General features: G+C 37.4%; 1 protein-coding gene across 20 annotated transcripts in view; it reads left to right on the top strand.

The window, feature by feature from the left end:
• DLG2 (discs large MAGUK scaffold protein 2) overlaps window positions 1–20387 on the top strand; it is a 998396-nt gene that overhangs the window by 401043 nt on the left and 576966 nt on the right. The gene's annotated exons all lie outside the window — the stretch shown is intronic.

Here is a 20387-nt window from a genome sequence, read left to right as displayed (position 1 = left end):
AAAAAGTAGTCTAAAGTGATATATTGTTGGTGTCCAAATTGCTATCGCTTGTTATCCAGGGTTAACAAGATTCTGGGATAAATATGGCAGATGAGGATTCTGAGTGATCTTGCACAGCTCTCTACCAGCTGGACATCAATTTATAATGGCTTAGGATGTCTAGGTAATTTTCCTTAATGTAGGGGCCAAAAATATGTAATGACTAAGGTGGCAACCTGGGATGAAATCAGTGGTAAGCATAATGGACCAGAATTCTTATAGTATGTATCTGGACACTCAATTTCTACCTCCTAAGATTTTGAGAAAAGTTTGACAAAGCTTATTTCTTGGTTTATTTTGTATGTCACTTAATTAATTTGTGCTGCTTTTTTGTAAGCCAAAAAGAAGCAGAAATGATGCCAGTCAATCACTATTTAATTAATTGTGTCATTTATTCATGCGAAGATGAACAAAAGCTCTGATACCTCTTCAATACTGAGTGGCACACAGTAGGAGGGAAGTGCTGTTTGCTCCTTAGCAAGCCCATATGGTGGTAGGAGATCCAGTGTCCCTACTGTACAAACAGCACTGAATCTTTTCAAAGCATGTTAAACAACATCTGCCAGTGATAAAATAAGTAAAACAGAAGGCTCATTACTTGGTAACTTTCACCTAAGATCCCTAAAAAAGGACGCTGAAAAGATCTGTTGGAGAATTTTTTAAATTCTAGAGTGTGAGTGTCATGCTATTATTTTCACCTTTTTTTTTCCAAATAATGCTGCAGAGCAGGTTAGTCATATTTCTGCCCTGGAAAAAAAATATTGGAAAGATTAAGGAAAATTTAGCTAAAAAAGCAAGCATAAGAATAAATTAGTCGTAGGAAGAAATTAATGACAGTCAACATAGTTTTAAAGAAAAGCAGTTTTGCTAGATAAACTTCATTCCAATGGGAATTTGCTTGTTGAATGGTCCTAGGCGTCGTTTAGGTTTTTGTAAGGCATTTCATTTAATTTTGTATTTCATCTGGTATAAATAAATAACAGTATACTTTATCAAAATAATATTCCTCAAAGACTGGCATCTCAAAACACGAATCAATGAGAAATGACCCTTACACAGAAGTTTTGAGGGATCATAGAATCACAGAATGGCCTGAGTTGGAAGGGACCTCAGAGATGATCTAGTTCCAACCCCCATGCCATGGACAGGGACTACTTCCACTAGACCAGGTGCTGAGAACCATGTCCAGCCTGGCCTTGAGCACTTCCAGGGATGACGCCTCCACAGCTTCTCTGGGCAACCTGTGGCAGTGCCTGACCACCCTCACAGTGAAGAATTTCTTCCTAATATCCAATCTAAACCTTCTCTCTTTCAGTTTGAAGCCATTCCCCCTTGTGCTGTCACTGCATCCTCTTGTAAATAGTGTCTCTCCACAGTCTTCCACAATTTATAATTGGGTGTGGACAACATATTTCCATATTTTCACAAATCATTTGGAAAGCCAAATGATTGTGAAAGGCTAAATTCTTGGATGTTAAAATTTGAAAATAATGCAAAGATTGAAACAATAGAAAAAAAAAAAAGGAGGACACAGTAATCAGATTGTGCAATCCAGTTACAGTCTACCCTGGTAAACAGAGGCCATTCAAACAAAATTGTCATTACCTGGAAGAGAAATATTACACAGCCAGAAGGAAGCAGTGGCAACCTGACATACACATGAGGATCCCAAAAGCTGATGTAAGTGATGCTCGGAATGTTCCAGAGGAGAGAACAGACAACTCAGTGGGGCTTGTATTATGAACTTGAATGTAAAAAACCTCACAAAATTAGGAGTAAGGAGGTGCTTTTTTTGGTATGTGCAACAGTGAGGCTATGGAAGGAGATATTGTACCAGGTTTTGGCATCTGTAATTTATAAAGATAATAAATATCAAAAGAGAGAAGAGAGACTAGAACGGAGAAAAATTCTTCCAGAGAGAGACATGACTTAATGACAGTGTATCCCTAGGATGACTAGGAATAAGAGGATTCTTCACAGTAGCAGAGAAAAACAGAATGTGTACCAGGGTAAGAGTAAACCAAGGCCGGGCAGGGGCTGCTAAAAATGAGAACATAGGATGAGCCATCAAGGAAGGTGTTAGATCTCAGTCCTTTTAGGTTTTCAGGATTAGGTGCTTTTCTGAAATAGGTGTGCGCGCTTGTGTTTAAGACAAGCTGCTGTTGTCAGTGTTACGTGTGGCAGTACACTCGATCTTGATGATCCAGTGGTGCTTTGCGCCTTAAACCTCAAATCTTGGAGGTGCCTGTTCTTTGCTCCAGGCGAGTCAGAAGAAACTTTTTCTACACAGGAATGTGGGGTTAGATGGTATTGTGGAGGGAGATTCAACTCATAGAACTAGTGTATTTTATCACATTCTTCCCCAGTCAGTAGTTCAAATGGAGAAATGTGGAGCTGTATAACTTGGCCTAATGAAAGCATTTATTTCCTTTTTACTTCCTTCCCACTTCCTTGCATTTTAATTCATTAAAAAAGCTCAGTACACCCACCTCCTGGCCTACATGTGTGGAGGATAAAGTTTGAATTCTTCTAGATAATGAACTTCTGAATTAATTTTCCTTCACTGATTTTTAATCTGTAGTTGCAAAATTTTGATTTAAACAGCAAGGTTTGGTTGAGAGGGCTGGATGTTTTTCAGTGCTGTCTGCCATCTACATCTCAGTCATATTTTGTATAACTGGTTGAAGATTGGGTGGTCTTTAATACAAAGTTCTAGATATATGATCTGTTTTTCCAACTCCTCTTGCGTCATCTTGGGCAGCTTGCTTTATTCTCTTTCCCTTTGCTTTCCTACCTGTAAAAGAGTGATAATATTTTCCTTTCTTTTACAAAGGGCTTTGAGAAAGATTGTAGTGGCTGAAGAGTCTTTAGACCTTTTCTTTCTGTTTGACAGAGAACTAATTCATTATTGTACTACCACTACACATATTCTCAGAGCAGTGAATGATATATTCTCATCTGAAACACTCTAGAACACTTGGGGGTAGGAAGAATCAGAGACCCCCTAGCCTACAATCTATCAGCCCCTAGAAAAAATATAATTAAATTATGCTTTTTTTTTTGTCCCACCACTATGCCCCATTATAGCATTTCTTCTTGAACTTCCTGCTTTGACTTGCATCTAAAATAAATTACTTTCACTTATTCTCACCCTACTTACCCTGTATCATTCTCTGGCATAAAGCAACTTTCCTTTGCAATTAGGCAAGGATGGAAGGGTCCATTGTTCAATTGTGAAGTCTTCCAAAAAACCTTTTTCATGGTTTTTGCTTAAGTCATCAGGAAAGTCTGCCTTTGTCTTAATGTCTAAAAGAAATTCACTCTCAGTAACGAGGGGTCTAAAATTCTAGTGAAATCCTGATAACTGTTGAGGAACGGGTTGCATCTCCTGTTTTACACTCAGATTGGAAACTCTCTAAAGCTTGGCACTCCTTTTTCATTTTGCATTTTCTTAAAGCCTTTGACAGTGGAATTGAAGTCCTTAGCACTGGCACTGAGGTATTATGGCTATAGATAATGGGCTAATCAGACGTTGGCATTCTTTGCATTACCTTAACATTTCACCAGGGAAAAGTGAACTGAGCTCCTGTACCCCTTACTGGAATTTGAAAGTGCAGATGAGAACATAGTCAGAGATTGAGTCTTAAAACCTAGTTCTATGAAAAGGGAATTTCCCTAATGTACAAATCCACTTCCTTTGTACTCTACTGGGAGACATATATATAACTATTTAGCTTTTTCCACTGCTAAGTTTTCAGAAATGAGTCTTTGTTCTCACCTATATACCCCTATAGAATTCCTTCTCTGTGAAGAATTTTTTGAGCTGAAAGTACTACACGGGTATCGGGAAGTCTTAATTTTGCCTGCAGTATGTTTTAATTACTTGGTATTACTCATGAGTAGTAGAAAAGATGGAGGTGCACTTTATAAATTTGTTTTCCCTTTGTTTAATATATCAGTTGATGTTCCCTTGTGATCTCTCATGAACTTTGTGAGATACTGCTCAGGCAGTCCAGCTTATCAATGCTGTGTAGTTGCCCTTTCAGTCTCACAAGCTGAGAAGAATTTGCTTCACCTCCCATTCAAGTAAATAATAAAACTTCAGAAGACTTAATTGCATCCAAGATATTGCCCAGTATTTCCACATGAACAAACACAAAGGTCAGCAACAATAGAGAGGCTTTATTACAAAGATCTTTTTTCTGGCTTGAATTCTGCTGAAAATTGTCTTTGTTGTTAAGAAACAGGAATTTATTGATCTTTAAAAAGGACATTACCTGTGGACAATTCTTTAAAAGTGAATGTCCTTAAATTTTTGGTTGGCTTCTATTGACAGTTGTCTTTGATACAGTAGTAGAAAACTAGTAATTAATATTAGTAATTAGGTAAAATATCTATAGTGACCCCTGCAAACACATTTTACCTGAAGTGATTTGTTTTTATATTCCACTCTCCTGAATAGAAGGGTGTTCACTAGAGCTTCAAAACTGAAGCTTAGAATTTTAAACAATCTTACATCTCCTTTACAGTCTGCAGCAAAGGTAAACTGCTGGTTTTCATCATCAATTAAGTAAATCTCACGTGCTTTCCTGCAAAGGTCTAATATTAATATCCAGATTAGGTAAAAGAAAACTGAATATACAGATAGTAATTCTGTTCCACAAAGCTGAGGAAAATACTGATAACATCAGTATTCCATATTGCTTGCCCATAATATGTGCCGTAAAGTGGGTGCTGGAGCTTGAAATAAGTTTTTAAACAAGTTATTCTTTCCTTTTTTCGCTCCTGTGATGTAATGCAGCAATGGGTTGTTTAATTTGCAGCAACAAAATGATTTGGGGTTAAATGTTATGGAGGCAGTGAAGAGTTTGTTCTGCTTTTAATTGATGCTGTGACCTACATTGTTCCCCAAGGCAGCACAGACGTTTTTCAGAAAAGTCTCCTGTTAATCATAATTGTACTCTGTGGTGCTGGGTCAGCTGTCATTTGCATTATATAAACTTTAAAAATGGGGGGGGGGGGGGGGGAGGGGGCTGGTTCAGGTTTTTGAGCTCACATTTGGTAAAGCTTCGTTCGCTTGTCAATAACTGTTTCCTGAGTCAATGGTGGCTTCAGTCTCAGAGTCGCTTCTGTACAAACCCCTGTAAATTCTGTGTGCTCCAAGAGGTACCTGCATAGGTGTGCAGTTGCTGAAAGCAATTCCAGCCTTCTTGGAAAACAAAGCCAAAAGTGCTGAATATTTCTGTCAGCCTAAATTCCCACAGCCTCCTTTAGAGCCAATGTCTGGTCCTGACCATCCTCTAACCCTCGTTTCTGGAGTAAATCTTAACCTCATTGCACTGCTGAACGTGCTCCATATTTCCTTGGGGAGCCAACCACATCCATAGGGACTATCATGGGGTTCCTATAACATCTGCCTCACAGAAACAGGGAGATGTATATTGGTAACTTGGATGAAAGATGGCTTACATTAGTCAGACATTTTAAAGGAGAGGAAATTTATTTATCTCTAGACAGTAGGAGTTGTTATATTTAATTACAGCATTTCCTTTCTTTTGTAGACATGCTCATGTGGTCAGCTTGCAATATCAGACTGTTCTTCACTTCCTTGAGAGGTTTTTTGGTGGTTGTTGTTGTTTTTTCCCCTCACAGTGTTTATCTTACAGTGTTTGGATTACTTATCATAGTTTTTATTTATATTAATTTTTTTAATGTATATTTTCTCTGGATGGGGCTAAAGCCCAATTGTCTCCATTACAACTTCCTTACTTGAAACATTTGGGGTTTTGTGATTGTTTAGTTACATATAGTTGCTGTCTACAGCTACCAGTAAGGAAGTTGTGTCAGGGTGGGGGTTGGCCTCTTTGTCCAGGCAATTAGTGATAGGACAAGGGAAAATGGCCTTAAGATGTTCCTAGGGGAGGTTCAGATGGATATTAGGAAAAATTTCTTCACTGGAAGAGTGGATAAGCATTGCAACAGAATGCCCAAGGAAGTGGTGTTGTCATTAGTCATAGTTCAACTTACAGCTTAATATAATATAGTTATTGTCATGGTATAATCTTTCTGAAAAAGAAACATGCTGTATCTTAAAATGTGCTGCTAGTACCTCTGCTTTACACTGATGGCTGCTGCCTCAGTCAACTGCCCTACCTAATTTTTTCATGTATTCATTCTCCAGTTAAGGGATTGAAATTATTTTTCTCTTCACTTCATACTGTAAACCTTCACCCATGCAGAAAAGCACAAGGAAATTGTGAAATATGAGCTATGTAAGCACTCTATTCAATGCTATTAGAAATACATGCTCATTCTATAGTGAACTCAAAGCCTCCTGATTGTTTATATAAACTGTTTATAGGAGGTTTACAGCTACAAGGGGGATATTTTTTGTTTGTTATTTGAAAAAGTATTTCCCAGGGTAGAAGTGGTCATGATAAAATGGTATCTTTATAGTTGAATTGTGGTCCAAGGATACTAATAGAAAATAATACTTTTAAATTTCTTTGTACAATAGAAATGTAGAGCTTACTGTAACATCAAGTGTCTATGTCTCTAAGAAGAATATATTTGGTAAAAATTTTGTCTTAGTGTTGGAATCCAGTTAAAAGCACATTTTTATTCAGATCCTTTATTCAGTAAAGTACTGAAAAGATATACAGGAATTAGTAGATAACTTGGAGAATTTTAGAGAACAGAAAGAAACAATTAAGAGTAAACTGATTAACTCACCTGGGAGTGAGGTTTTACCATGGGAGAATTTTTTCTACGGTGTCTTTTGCACTCAACCTGCAATAACAAAAAAGCAGCACTTTTTCACTTGTTTAAGAAAACCAAGTTGTTACTGATTAAGTTGCAAATGAAGAATGGCTGAGTTTAGTTTAATCCGTAGTTAAAGCCTGTAGAAATTTAAGACATCAAGACTTAGAATCCCATAAAGCCTGGACAATTGAGAGACCTTTCCATGTTGAGCATCCTGTTATGAGGCAACCATGCACTTGATTCCAACACTACTAAACAAAAATAAAATTTGTTCTAATTGCAACAGAGAGTACCCAGAGAATTGATGAAATTATGCTTTTGCTATGATTTGGTTTTCTACAAGGCACAGTATATTGTTGAGAGACAGAATATGCATTGATGCTTTACTACGTAGGCCTTTGGTCCTATTGCAGATTTTAGTTATCATTGAATGAATTGGCTTAGATCTTTACACATGCATAATTGAAATGTATTCTACTTATCTAAGAAGAGTTATATCTCACTTTGGCCATAGGAATTTGAAAATTAAAGTTTGCGTTTTTTTGACAAATAAACCTTTTCTAAGTTACGTGTTTAAACCTTGCAGTTGCAAGCAAAATACAGCTCATACTTAATTTCTGCCCTATAATCTGAGGGTTTCTGCCTCTTCTAGTGACCTCTGAAAGCCTCTGAGTCTTTAGAAATATGCAGTTTAACTCATAATACTAAGTTTCCAATAACGAGATTCTTATATTTTGCTTAGAAACACTGTGAAAAGAGTTGTGATTTTCTTAGCTTAAATTGTCATTCAGCTTAAATGCCAGAACTTCTGGATTCAAAATTTTCAAAGTTCCTTTTAAATGCTTCTAAAATAATAAAGACCTGGAATTATTTCTAAAATAATATGGGCCCTGAGACACCTGCTTCAGCTTTGGGGTTCTACTTTGAGAATGAGTTGGACAATAGGACATACTTCCAGCTCACTTCCAACTCAGCTTGTAATTTTATAGCTCTGTGATTCTGTGATTTTAACTGACATTTATTAGCGATTGATTTTGAAGAGTGCAATTATATACTAAGGACTGAACGTTGTAGGCTCCAAACTTTAAAATCTCACCCTCTGTTTCCTAGACAGATCTTGGTCACTCCTAATGTTTAGTTCAGCTTTTCCTTTCCTCTGTTTCATTTTGACTCCTACAGTGCCAGGCTACTTTTTCTGGTAACTTTGAAATACTTGAACATTTTGCTTTGGCTTTGCCTTCTCTTCCCCCAACCTTGACAAGTATGACTGTTGGCATAATCACACTACAAACTTTTTATATCATACTGATGTCAATGATGGTGCAACTTTCAGATATTATGTTTGCAATGAAGTGCAAGAATTGGAGTAAACTTGAGTGACATATCTTTTCTGACATAACCTGCATTTAGAATTAGGTAAATACATCATTTTGTCAAACTTGTAAATGAATAAAAATTAAAAATCTATTTTTCAAGCCATTCAGGAACTTTTCACTAACCAGTGTTAACAAAGTGTACAAAATCAACTCCTTCTTGATGAGATTTTTTTTTCCCTTCACTCTTTATATTGTTGTGAAAAGTAGGAACTAATGCATAAGGTGACAGTGTCATTGGAACACAAAATGAAAAGACAGACCCTCTCCCAAATAGTTTCGTAATTAAGTAAAGGAGAAAATTGATGAGGTAGGACAGAAGAGGTAAAAAACCATATTAACATAGTAAGAAAGCACAGACTACTGATAATTTTTCATAGAATCACAGAATCATAGAGTTGTTTGGGTTGGAAGGGACCGTAAAGATCACCTAATTCCAATCCCCCTGCCACGGGCAGGGACACCTTCCACAAGACCAGTGTGCTGAGAGTGCCATCCAGCCTGGCCATGAATACTTCCAGGAATGGTGTAAAAATAACTTCTCTTTTTAAATTAATTACTGCTCTGAATAAAGATCATAAAGGAGCAGCTTTGTGGGATGTTTGCTGTCATAATTTAAGTGCCACTCCTGGGAACCTGGTGGGAAACTGAACTAAGAAGACTCTGTTTTATTCTTCTTGTTGGGAAATATGTGATCCCTTCTAACATCTGGAAAAAAAGTCAGTGTTCACTTACAGAAGGGGTCCAAAAGTACGTACTGAAAGTGGCCAAAGGATAATTTCACATGACCTTCGTCTACTAGATGCTTTGGGACAAAGGGGATAAAACTTCTTCCCTGATGATTCTAAAGTATTTTTTAACATTGCTTTTACCTCTGCAGCAAAACCTTATGGGGAAAGAAAAGTTCTTCCACTGTTGTGTTCCCATGTTAGGCCAAGGGCTGGTGCACCGGCCTGGAAGTATGTTAGCTAAACCTGTTCTAGGTTCTCTTACTTCTGGCAATAACTAACTTTAAAATCTTCTATAGATGAATTAAGAGGGCTTTCACAAGGCCATTCCAAGCAGCAATGGGGAAAAAAGCTAGATCCATAATAAGTTATTAAATATGACTCGCTGGTCATTGGTGTAATTTGGAGATGGTTGCAGTCTGGTATCAGCAGGTAGAAATTTTGCCTATGCTTACAGAGTATAAGCCGCTTCCTGCAACTTTTCAAACAACCAGGTGACTTCATGAGCTCTAAGTTGGTTTTTTTTAAATGTTTTGAGGGTTTACTGTTTCCTGCCTTACTTCCTAGTAATTCAGCAGTTTAAATTAGGTGATTGCTGAGCAAATTCCAAAGTTGTTCTATGAATGTCAGCACTTACCTTCCTTAGCTGCTGGGAAAGAGGTAGCTTTTGAATGAGTAATTGATCTCAAAGAGTGAAACCTGTCGTCTTAGTTTATCCCCCTAATAGCACTGATGACTTTTCTTTCCACGTCTGTGTATCTGTTGGGAAAGATAACTTGGGATGAGAGAGTGTCAGTGGGTATATTGGAGAAAAGATTGATAAAAAATACTAGAGAAACATGTGAAAAGGGTCTACAGAAAGGCACCATGTGTGGAAGAGTGAGTCTGAGCAATGTGAAAAAATTATGGGAATGGAGGAAAAGAAAGAACGAAAATGTGTTCATAAGTTGCCTTTGGAAAAAGTATTTGCTGTTTGCTGAGTAAAGGATATATAATGTCCACTGGTTGAAGTTCCTTTCCTCTTGGTTTCTCATTTATGTGTTGACTGTGTTTCACAGAGACGCAACAATATTTGCAGCAAGACTAAGACTGAGCCACATCTAAATCCAGAGAGCAGCTTTTCATGGGAAAAGCTGGAGAGGTGGACTGAGGTTTTTTTTATCTTGAAGCAGATGACACCAGCACATTCACATAGGATCCAGATTTGAAAAGTCAAGGATTATACTGCCTAGTCAAGCAATAATCTGTACTTTTCTATTATCTATCAGATTATCTGAAGACACATGATTTTACATGGCAACAGCATGTGAAAACACTATCTGTGCACCTGTGGTGGTACTTGAGATCCACAAAATCAGAACAAGTTAATATTAAAAAGACAACAAAAATACACTTATAGTTACATCAAGCTATTGTGTGTAAAAACACAGTGCTATCTCATTTATAGGAATTAGTTGGGTGGTATGATACAAAGAGACCCCATGAACTGCAGCAAAACATACTTTTCATCCTGGTTTAATGTTTATGTTAGTAGGCAAACAGAAGTTCTCTATGCCCTAGAGTGGTGTCTGTTGTTTAATTTGTTCTTCCTACATCTTAATAGAGTGTAACTTGTTATTTGTTAATATTATTTGATTTTTTTAAAATTATGAATTACTCAAGCTAAAAACTAGGCTTTGTAAGCGAGGGCTCAGCATGTTCATGCAAAGGGACTTCCTGAAAAGTGAATACACAGGACATTTTTATTGTTTCTGTTGCTGTATGAATTTTCAGACCTTCTAAAACAGATTGCTTCCTAACTATAAGTATGGCCAAGCATCTAACGTTCTGGTTAAATAACCCAAAGAATTCATGATTCAAGCACATATCTGTAGTTCTTCAGTATCAGTGGACCGAAGAACTCAAAACTGCTCTAATTCCTATTTCTAAAGGTACATGAGAACTGGTGTCATTGACATCAATTTTTTTTTCTTTCCAGTGTGCCTGGTTTTAGTGCAAAAGCTATGCCCATGTAAGGAAACAGGCTGTTGCAATACTTTCTAAATTGCTACAAATAAAGATATTTTAACATTTCAAAGTTAATTCTAGGGGAGAACAGCATGAAGCTCTATCATGGAGCATTTGGTTGGTGAAACAAATATTTAAAGTAAGACACAGCTTTGGCATAGTGCTCTGTATCACAATGCCCTGCAGGAATTTGTAGGAAGTTAAAAGGTGTCACATATATAACACCAGGATTTATTGCATTTGACATTATTGAATAGGCTGGAATATTGCATATTAAAAATAAGCAATGTGTGTTTATAACTGTATAATATGTTCTAAAACCTAAATTATTCCCTCAGAATAATTTGATGGGCTGCTTCTTTTTTCTTTTTTTTTTTTTTTTTTTTTTTTTTAAATTTTTCATACAAGTGCTGCAATTATCTAGGTGCAAGTTAGGCCAAAGTTCTTAGGAGTGGAGAGAAATATGTATCCTCACAGGCTTGCAGAGCATTGTTCAGAGACACTCCTGAATTAGACTGGCTCTTTCTGTTCTGTGTGTAGAGGTTGGCTGTTCTAAAAGATAAATCGTTATATAACCTTATACTGGTAAAGGAGTTGCTTAGTTCAGCTTAATTCCTCTGATGGGAGAGGGCAAATTTGGGGTTCGCTCCTCTGCTATCTTTACTTGAGACAGTCACCTGATGAAATGAGAAGTAATGCAGAATAATCCAGGACTTTTTACTGATGAACTTTCTGTTAAAATCCAAACCAAAAGAAAAGTATGTTTCAAAAACTGTGACCTGAACTTCATCCAATAATCAGTTTTGTGCAACTGACAAGCTCGATTACTAAAGTCTTGATCTTAATAAAACCTGGCTACTATAAATCATCTAATCTGATGCCTGAAGCATTTGACTCGAGCTTGTAATATATCCTTATTACAGCTTATACTGCAGAAATTTTCTACTGCACTTCATTTACAGAGCTGAGAATCTGAAATCAAATGAAGAGCTAGATGGCAATGGAAATGATGGGAAAAGAGGTGACTGTATGGATTATTAGAACTGCATGTCTTAGGCTAAACAAAGCTCAGATTCCACTTCCAGGTGAAAGAGAAAATGGTTGTTTGCTTTCTTAAAAGATGAGCTAAATGTAGCTGTTGACCAACAGTTCTAACCATAGTGAAACCCTTCCTCTTTCCAGACTTTTTGTGAATCCTTGAGCACAAAATGACATTGTGTGTGCACAAGCCATCTGTTTATGGTGGCTGAGTACTATAAATATGGATGGTGCTGGATATTCCTAACATGCCGAGGCTTAGTAGATCTAATGGCATAACACAGCATGTCCTTCAGAGGAAGGAGGTTCAGAAGTAACATGAGAAAAAAATGGGTCAACTTCATAAAAAAGACATGGATTTTCTATTAGTTCATCTTTGTGGCTTTGTATTTCTCAGATTATTTTTCCAGGGAGGGAATTTTGGATAATTTTCTTACCATAGTGAGAAATGTGAAGAGACAAAGCTAAGAGGGGGTTGCCTATTATGAAAACCTCTTTGTAGCAGTCACATTGAGAAGGCGAGGCCTCAGTTCTCTTGCAACTTGTCATGATGAAAAGCAGAGTTTAAGGCTTTGGACAAGTGGTGTCTCAGAGTCTTAAAAGGGAATTCATTTTAAATCCAAGATAATTTTATGAACCTTTGGCTTTAAATCCAGATTTACCAGGTGACAAATGTCTTTTTAGATGTAGGAGTATCCCACAGATTAAAAGGAATATTTTTCTGGGTCCTTGGGTATTTGATGTGAAGGAAGTATAAATAGCTTTGTTGAGTAAGCACAAATTTTACAGTGTGCACCTAAACTAGGTTCTGTGGAGTGCTGCTGAATACTGCAGTTGCTTGTTTAGCTGTAAACTGTTCACTTAAAATTAGTCCCTGCTGTCATAAAGCTTAAGGTTTTCATATATACTATGTAGGGAGAGATAAAGACCTTCCAATTGATGGCTAATTCTAGTCTTGTCATTTTTTTCTGTCTTATCATGCTGACACTGATTGTTCCAAAAAGTCAGTGGAGAGTTGAACTGTCCTGACTTCAGTACTTCCTTAGTGATTGCCACACCTCTATTTCCCTAAGTGCACCCTAAGTGCCTTCTTATTCTTTAGAAAGGGTATTTTATTTGTTTTTAAGAAGGGGGTTCAGAAAACATTAAATATCCTATTCCCAGCAGTCTCCTGGAGGAGACTGTGTACCAGAGCCAGAGATGAGGACCATGCCATGTAGAGCAGCACAGCTTTGTTATGGGTTTGCACTGGCACTAAGGGAGCCAGCGCTCCTCCCACACCACTGACCAGAACAAATTGACGCTCCACAGCTTTTCTTTGCCCATTCATGTAGGTCGTTCCTCTAGTGGCCATACAGCAGGATTCTTGAGTTACTTTAGCAATGCTGATGTTCAGCTCAGTAAAGAAAATACGTATTTCGCTCTGGCGAGGTGATCAAGCATACCTGGGTGAAAGGATATTGTGAAAGCGAAGAAGTTAAAAGAAATGAATGATAATTCTGGCATCAAATGATACACAGAAAAGGAATCAGAGTGAGCCTTTTCTAGCACTCCAGAGCATACCAATATAGTGTCTGCTAATGAAAATTGCTCTAATAATTTGAAATGCATGCATATCAGATGTACATATCCCATGCACTTAAATATTTTAACTAAATGGAACTTCTCTTGGAAATTGTAATTGCCTTTTTAAGGGTGTTACATTTTCAGCCAGATGCAAACTATTTAATCTGTTCCAATGCTCCACTCATGGACAAGATTTGAGATTTTCATCTTCCTCATAAATTACAATTTAGATTTTGATGAAAATACCTTCCCAGATTAAGTATGTTGGTTGCCAATGTCCTAATTTTTCTTGAGAGCAGGCTGTTTCTTGTGTAATTGAACTTGGGTATTGCTGAATTTGTATGATTTCAGATACCTTAATTAAAATAACAACAAACATTGATTATGACAGACTTATGACCAAAACTTGTCATAAAATCTTATTAATCCCTTTTCTGCTTACTCAGACAATTGGTGTCATTCTGTCTAAATACTGATATTTACAAGTCTGTTGTCAGCTAAATAAACTCTCAATTTTTACATTAGTTATATCTGTACAGATGCCCAGCACACTGAGTGTTCTTTTATCCATATATTTACATATTCATATATTCTTTGACACCTCTGCATATATTATAAGGGGGGAGGAGGAGATGATGTCCAAATTTGTCACAGAAGATGTTAATATGCATTAAAATGTTCAAAGAGCAATATTCATCTTAGCCTCTACATTGAGAAGATATCAAAGCAGCTCAGCAGTGTGTTATGAGCAGCTAATTTGAAACTTCTGCTCCCTGTTAGTGTCATTCTGTCTTTGAATGAGATTTTGTTTAACTGCAAAATCTCACCCAGACTTTTCCTTTTTAATCCTGGGAGGTTGCTCAGAATGTATCACTTGGGAGTGCTGTCTGTTCACAGTGAGAAAGTTCATAAAAACCACGCACCAGCATTTCCCCAAACGATAAATCAATTAAAATATTTCTAATTTACTACTGTTGAACATATTGGGTGAACCGGTAAAGAGAAACAATTGAATATTCACCTTAGTGAGATTTCAAGATTGAACTAGTGATACAGCTTCTCAGTCTAGTGGCTAGACCAATTTAAATACTAAATCCAAAACTCCATGTGGTTCCCTATTCCAAGACATGGGAAAAGAGTTTTAACACTTTTCAGATCATTTTCATAAACATAGAATACTCTAACAGCAACCTCCATCCAGCCTTCAGTGTGTCTAGGCCTTTGATCAACTCAGGATGCTTCACTGCATCCTCCTTTCAGTACTGTTGCCAAAAAAAGTGGAACTACTATTTTACCATGGCTATGTCAGATGCTGAGAAACAGCTGAGGTAATTAATAAACCCAGATTCTCTGAGATTTTAGTGTAGTTTATATTTAACTATTCCATGGGCCAGAAGAAATGAAAATGTTAAGGCTGATACCCTGACAATATTTGTGGAATTGGGCAAGATTTTTTCTCATCTGGTGTGACCTCTTTTTTCAGTGGTTTCTGAAAGGATCTTCCGCTGGTGTAAAACACTTTCAGGAGATATTAGTGAGAGGAAATTTCTTTACTGTAATAGTCAGAGAGAAAGGATGTGATGCTGCCAAAAGGAAATAGAATGTTATAAGTGACTGAAAAACTGGGGAATAGCAAGGAAATAAGAATCCAACCTCAAAAGAAGTGTTCATTATACTACCCATCTATATTATGTATCATTATAGCTGGGAACATGTATTCTGTTAGATTCTTTTTTGCTTTTGCTGATGTCAAACATTATCCAGATGGTATAGTGCCTTTTCAGTATTCACCTCCTTTTTATGTTACACTTTTCCTGATCTGCATTTTTCACAGGTTTTTTTCTTTCCTTTTTTTCCTTAGAAAAGATATTATAATGTCCTTCATTCTCAGCCCTATTGCCATATTTTTCTTTCCACTGAAACCATTTCTTAGTTCATAAACTTAATTTGTCCCTTTTTCTTAAACAAGCTTTCTGTCTCTGCTGTTCTCAGATTTAATGGACTGAGTGCTTCAGAAGCAAATATTGCTTGTAAAAAAGATTGTGAGCTATTAGTATTATTTTCAGATCCTGCAACAGTAAGGGCTGTATGCATAAACTCTAATATAGATATTTCACACATATGAATTCTGAGGTTTGGTGCTATGAACCAACATATTTTTGATACCAGCCAAGAAAGCACAAAATTATCTGCGTGAAGCTTGAAGGGCTGTTTTTTTGAGAATCAGTGGGGAAAAAAAACCCTCTTCTTAATGAGACCTGATAAGGTACAAAGGAAGAAACTGGATCATCCTCTAGTAAATGTGGCAGTCAGGCAGTACAGAGGGATGTGTGACTCGAGTCACAGAGTGGGTGGTGGCATCAGCTAGGGGAAGGGGGGGGTGTTGTGGTTTTTTTTCTGAAAAGACTTCTAGTTGGAAGCACAGACTGGAGAGCCATGAACTCAGTGTTTATGCTCAATCACCTCTCTTTGCACACATTCCTTTTTAGTATTCATAAAATAGATAAACACTTTGTCCTAAATTTTCAAGACTCCCATTTGCCTCATTAGCCAGTCTCTTTAATGAATATACAATAGAAAAGAATTAAGGTAGAAAGATATGCAAGTATTTGATGAACCTTATGCTTTTTCTTCCCAGAGAACTTGTAGGTGCCCCTTCCCTGGAAGTGTTTGTCCCAGTTTGAGACAAATTCAGAGGAACGTCCAAATTTGAATGTCCTCCCATAGAAGGTCATAGCCACACCTCCCCAGCCAGGTTCGGGAAAAAAAAAATTTTCCTCAGAGGAAAATGAAAGAAAAAAAATATTTATTTGACAGACACAATGCACAATGGGAAAAGAATAATGCTAAATAATAAAACCTCTCGCTGTGGAGAGAAACCTGGGAAGATTTTAGAGTCCTTTGTGGGTGCGTCTTTCTCTTCTTTGGAGCTGGGTTGGCTTGGGCCCTCGGGCCTCGGTGGAAAGCTCTCCCAGTGAGTTCAAGTGTTCTGAACAGTTCCAGAAGAGAAGAAGAAGAAACCGAAGTCCCAGGGGAAAAAAATAAAAATTAACTCTCCATCTCTCTGGAGAAAACAGTTGAAAGCTGGCTGAAAAACAGCAAAGGGCGCTTCCTCCGCTCTTGCCGCCACAGAAGCACACAGAGCAGATAGTAGTGACCTTAGAGCACAAACTGCTTTGAAAAGTTTGTCTGGCTTTTTTTTCTTCTCCCACACCCAGTTTTAAAGGCACAGAAAGGCACAGGAATCATGTCGGGGCATTGAGCTGCAATAGGGGATACACATTGTAAAGTCACCCCAAGACAGTGTTCAAGGCCAGCTTGGGCAGGGCTTTGAGTAACCTGGTCTGGTGGAATATGATTCTGCCCATGGCAGAGGAGTTGGAACTAGCTGATCTTTAAGGTCCTTTCTGGTTCAAACCATTCTATGATTAACTTTTGATGTCATTTTTATTCAAGTGAATAATTTTAATACTCGTGTAATTTAAATCACATCTTTTTTTTGCCTGGTTCCCTCCCAGCACACAACAATATGATTGAAATCTCCTTCTGTCTCTCTGTGTTGCTGCGTACTAACAGGTGATGCCATCAGCACAAGAACTTAGAGAGACATAAATATATATAGAAAACTTTTCCAGGCACTGAAAAGCATGTGACAGATATCTGAGGAAGAATCAATCAACTATTTGAACAGTGCATATAATTCAAAACAAGAAGTAAAAATAAGTGAAACTGTCAGGAAAATCAACTGATGAAATTTAAATTTTAAATTACTATTACCCAGGACACTGGGATTAAAATACCTAACCTTTCAGAAAATGCTATCCATTTTTTTAGCAATGATAGTATACAGAATTATGATGCTGTCCTTAGCATTACATCAAAAACTAGTACAGTACTGATGGAAGAGGGAGAGACTTGTACTTACTGAACTGTGATCTCCACCTGCTGTATCTCCATGGCAGTTCTTGCCAATTTTCCTGATCTTACCATCTTACAAGTCTACTCAGATGCAAACTCAAGGGTTTTTCCTCATACCACTGTTCTAAGTGCTCCTTTGTGTTTGTGTAGATGATCACATAACCTAACACTGCTCATATATCCGTCTATATTCTTGACAGCAGATTTTTGATGTTCTTTTGTTTACTCTTTGGAACATGATGCTAAAGCTTCAGTTTGTCATAGAGTCTGTTTAAATGATTTTAGAAAGAAACCTGTTCACGTGTAAATTAAGGGACTTGGTGTCACCAGATCTTCTGGCAGAAGTGAAACTCAGACAGTAAATGTGTACTTGCCTCATCTTTATTCTCCATCCATCAATTCATAGGAAGAAAGACTCAGGGAGCTCAAGGCCAGGAGGAGCTGCTTGAAGAGCCATTAGATTTAGTCAGATTTCCTTAAGCCTTAACTTGCACTGGAATGAAGAATATTTGTATTTCAAAGACTTATATCTCCTTGCAAAGCCTTCAGTCCTGAAAGGTATCAGGCAACAGAGAAGCCATCACTTCCTCAGGCAATTTGTTCTGATGGCTCCTTTCCCCACCTTGCAAGTGTAAAGTTGTCCAACAATAGTTTACAGTCGCTGGTTCTTGTTATGGCTTCTTCTACTATATAAAACACTGTATTCAAACAACTTCTCAATCATCAGATGGAAAGTTAAACAGCTTATGCTTTTAAAACTTTTGCTGAAAGAAAATTTTTCCCCATCATTTGAATATTTTCTTTTTCTGGTCTTGGTTTACAATGTCCTTATTAAAATGTAGACATTTTAGTTTCACGTAGTATCACTGCATTGGAGTTATGGTTCACTACACTGAAGTAAAATGGCTTCTGTACTGCCCTTTATACTAAATGGCTCTATTGCTCTTCAAATTTATATCTGGGGATTAAATTAAATTTTTCCAAAATAAGCAGGGAATCATAGAATCAAATAATGGGTTTGGTTGGAAGGGACCCTTAAAAATCACCTAGTTCCAATCCCCCTGCTGTGGGCAGGGACAATTTCCACAAGACTGGCTTGTTCAAAGCCCCATCCAACCTGGCCTTGAACACTTCCAAGGATGAGGTGTCCACAGCTTCTCTGGGCAACATCTTTCACCACATTTTTCTCACTATCTTGATCATATTTTTTTTTTCCTGATTCCCAATATAAACCTACTCTCTTTTAGTTAAAACTGTTTCTCCTTGTCCTGTCACTATAGGCCCTGCTAAGAAGTTTATTTCCATCATTCTTAAAAGCCTTCTTTGTATACTGAAAGGCTACAAGAAGGTCTCCCTAGAGTTGTCTCCTATCAAGAATTAACAACCCCAGCTCTCAGCTTGTCTTCACAGCAGAGGTGCTCCATCTCTCTGATCATCTTTATGGCCTCCTCTACACCTGCTCCAACAGGTCCATGTTCTCCTTATGTTGAGACCTCACAGCTGGACACAGCACTGCAGGTGGGGTCTCACCAGAGCAGAACAAGGGGCAGAATCCCCTCCCTCGCCCTGGTGCCCATGCTGCCTTGGAAGTAGCCCAGGACATGGTTGGCTTTCTGGGCTGCAAGAGTTTTTTGTCAGGTCATGTCTGGTTTGTCATGGTTTTCATGTTTCATAAATGTGGTAGGAGTTTCTTCGGTCATCTGTCACAGGCCTTCAATTATTTCCAGAGCCCCTGTTTTCCAATATTCAACCCTCCCTTTTTAAATAGATTTTACCTATTTTCTTTAGTTCTAAGTTTGCAACTTACTTGTACTAAATATATCTAGAGAGAGAGAGAGAGAGAGAGAGAGAATAGGAGTAATTTCAACTAATTCCTTGACTAAGCCTGTGTTTTCTTTGGGATCAGAGGTGAGAAATAGGCACTTTTAAGGTGTTACTAATCTGAACTAACATAGGCATCTAAAAGTGCCTATTTCTGTCCTTTGGCTAAAAATAAAATAGGTGGCTTTTAAAGTGAGCCAGATTTCCAAAGGTGTTTACAAAGCAAGCACTATTATTTGTTCAGGGAATCCCATCCCTTTTGGGGGAATGGACATCTACAGCTCAGCCTTTAGTTTTCCTAACCTGACTGGTCCTTATGCCATCCAAAATTTTCATCAGAAGCACCTTTATGTATCTCAAAAGATTTCATGAAGTGGTTCAGTAGTGCAGGATGTGCTGCTATAGCTACTAATCTACATTAGAGACATTTTCATTCAAATCATGTTGCTCCACTGTTGACTACTTTTTAAATTTATCATCTAGTCAGTTCTTTGTCTGTTAAATCTATGCTTTAATGCTATTTAGTAGTGCTAACTTTCTAACTGCTTCATATGTAATAGCCTTTCAGAAGTCTGGATATTTTACATTTGACAGTTGTCAGCCTAAGTCATACGCTCAACAGAGGATGCAAACAGGTTTAGGAAGACCTGCTTTCCATAAAATCTGGGGCAAGCAGTTAGCAACAGTCTTCTTTAATTTCTATTCAACTGAGAATCTCTGGTTTCTATCAATGGGCTTTTTCTAAATATCTGAAGAAGGACCAGATATAGCAATATGCTTCTTATGATCCCTCACAGAGTTGCTGTGCAGCTTTCATATTCCACTAGGAAGTTCCTAAATGCTCCTAATAGCTCCTTATCTCAACATCAGCTGCACCCATAATGTGATAGAATAAAAACTCAATTTGAGAATATTTTATTAGTTGCTTAATATAAGAATAGATAAGGAACTTTCACTTGAGATGGAAAGTGTGTCTAAATGTGGACTTTTTAGTGGTTATAACCATCTGTATAAGTGTAACATTATTAATGTACCTTTAGAGGTAAACTTTTTTTTGGTCATTTGAAAGGTAGCACATACTAATTATCAATTCTACCTCTCTATTAAAATCATGAACCAGTTCAGCTCTTCAGAT

The sequence above is a fragment of the Corvus kubaryi genome, unplaced genomic scaffold (genome assembly GCF_017639235.1).
Source record: "Corvus kubaryi isolate FWS band 111438036 unplaced genomic scaffold, C.kubaryi_AGA036_p1.0 37260, whole genome shotgun sequence".
Taxonomy (NCBI): Eukaryota; Metazoa; Chordata; class Aves; order Passeriformes; family Corvidae; genus Corvus; species Corvus kubaryi.
Note: the sequence above shows the minus strand (reverse complement) of the source record. Positions and strands in the feature narration are given on the sequence as shown.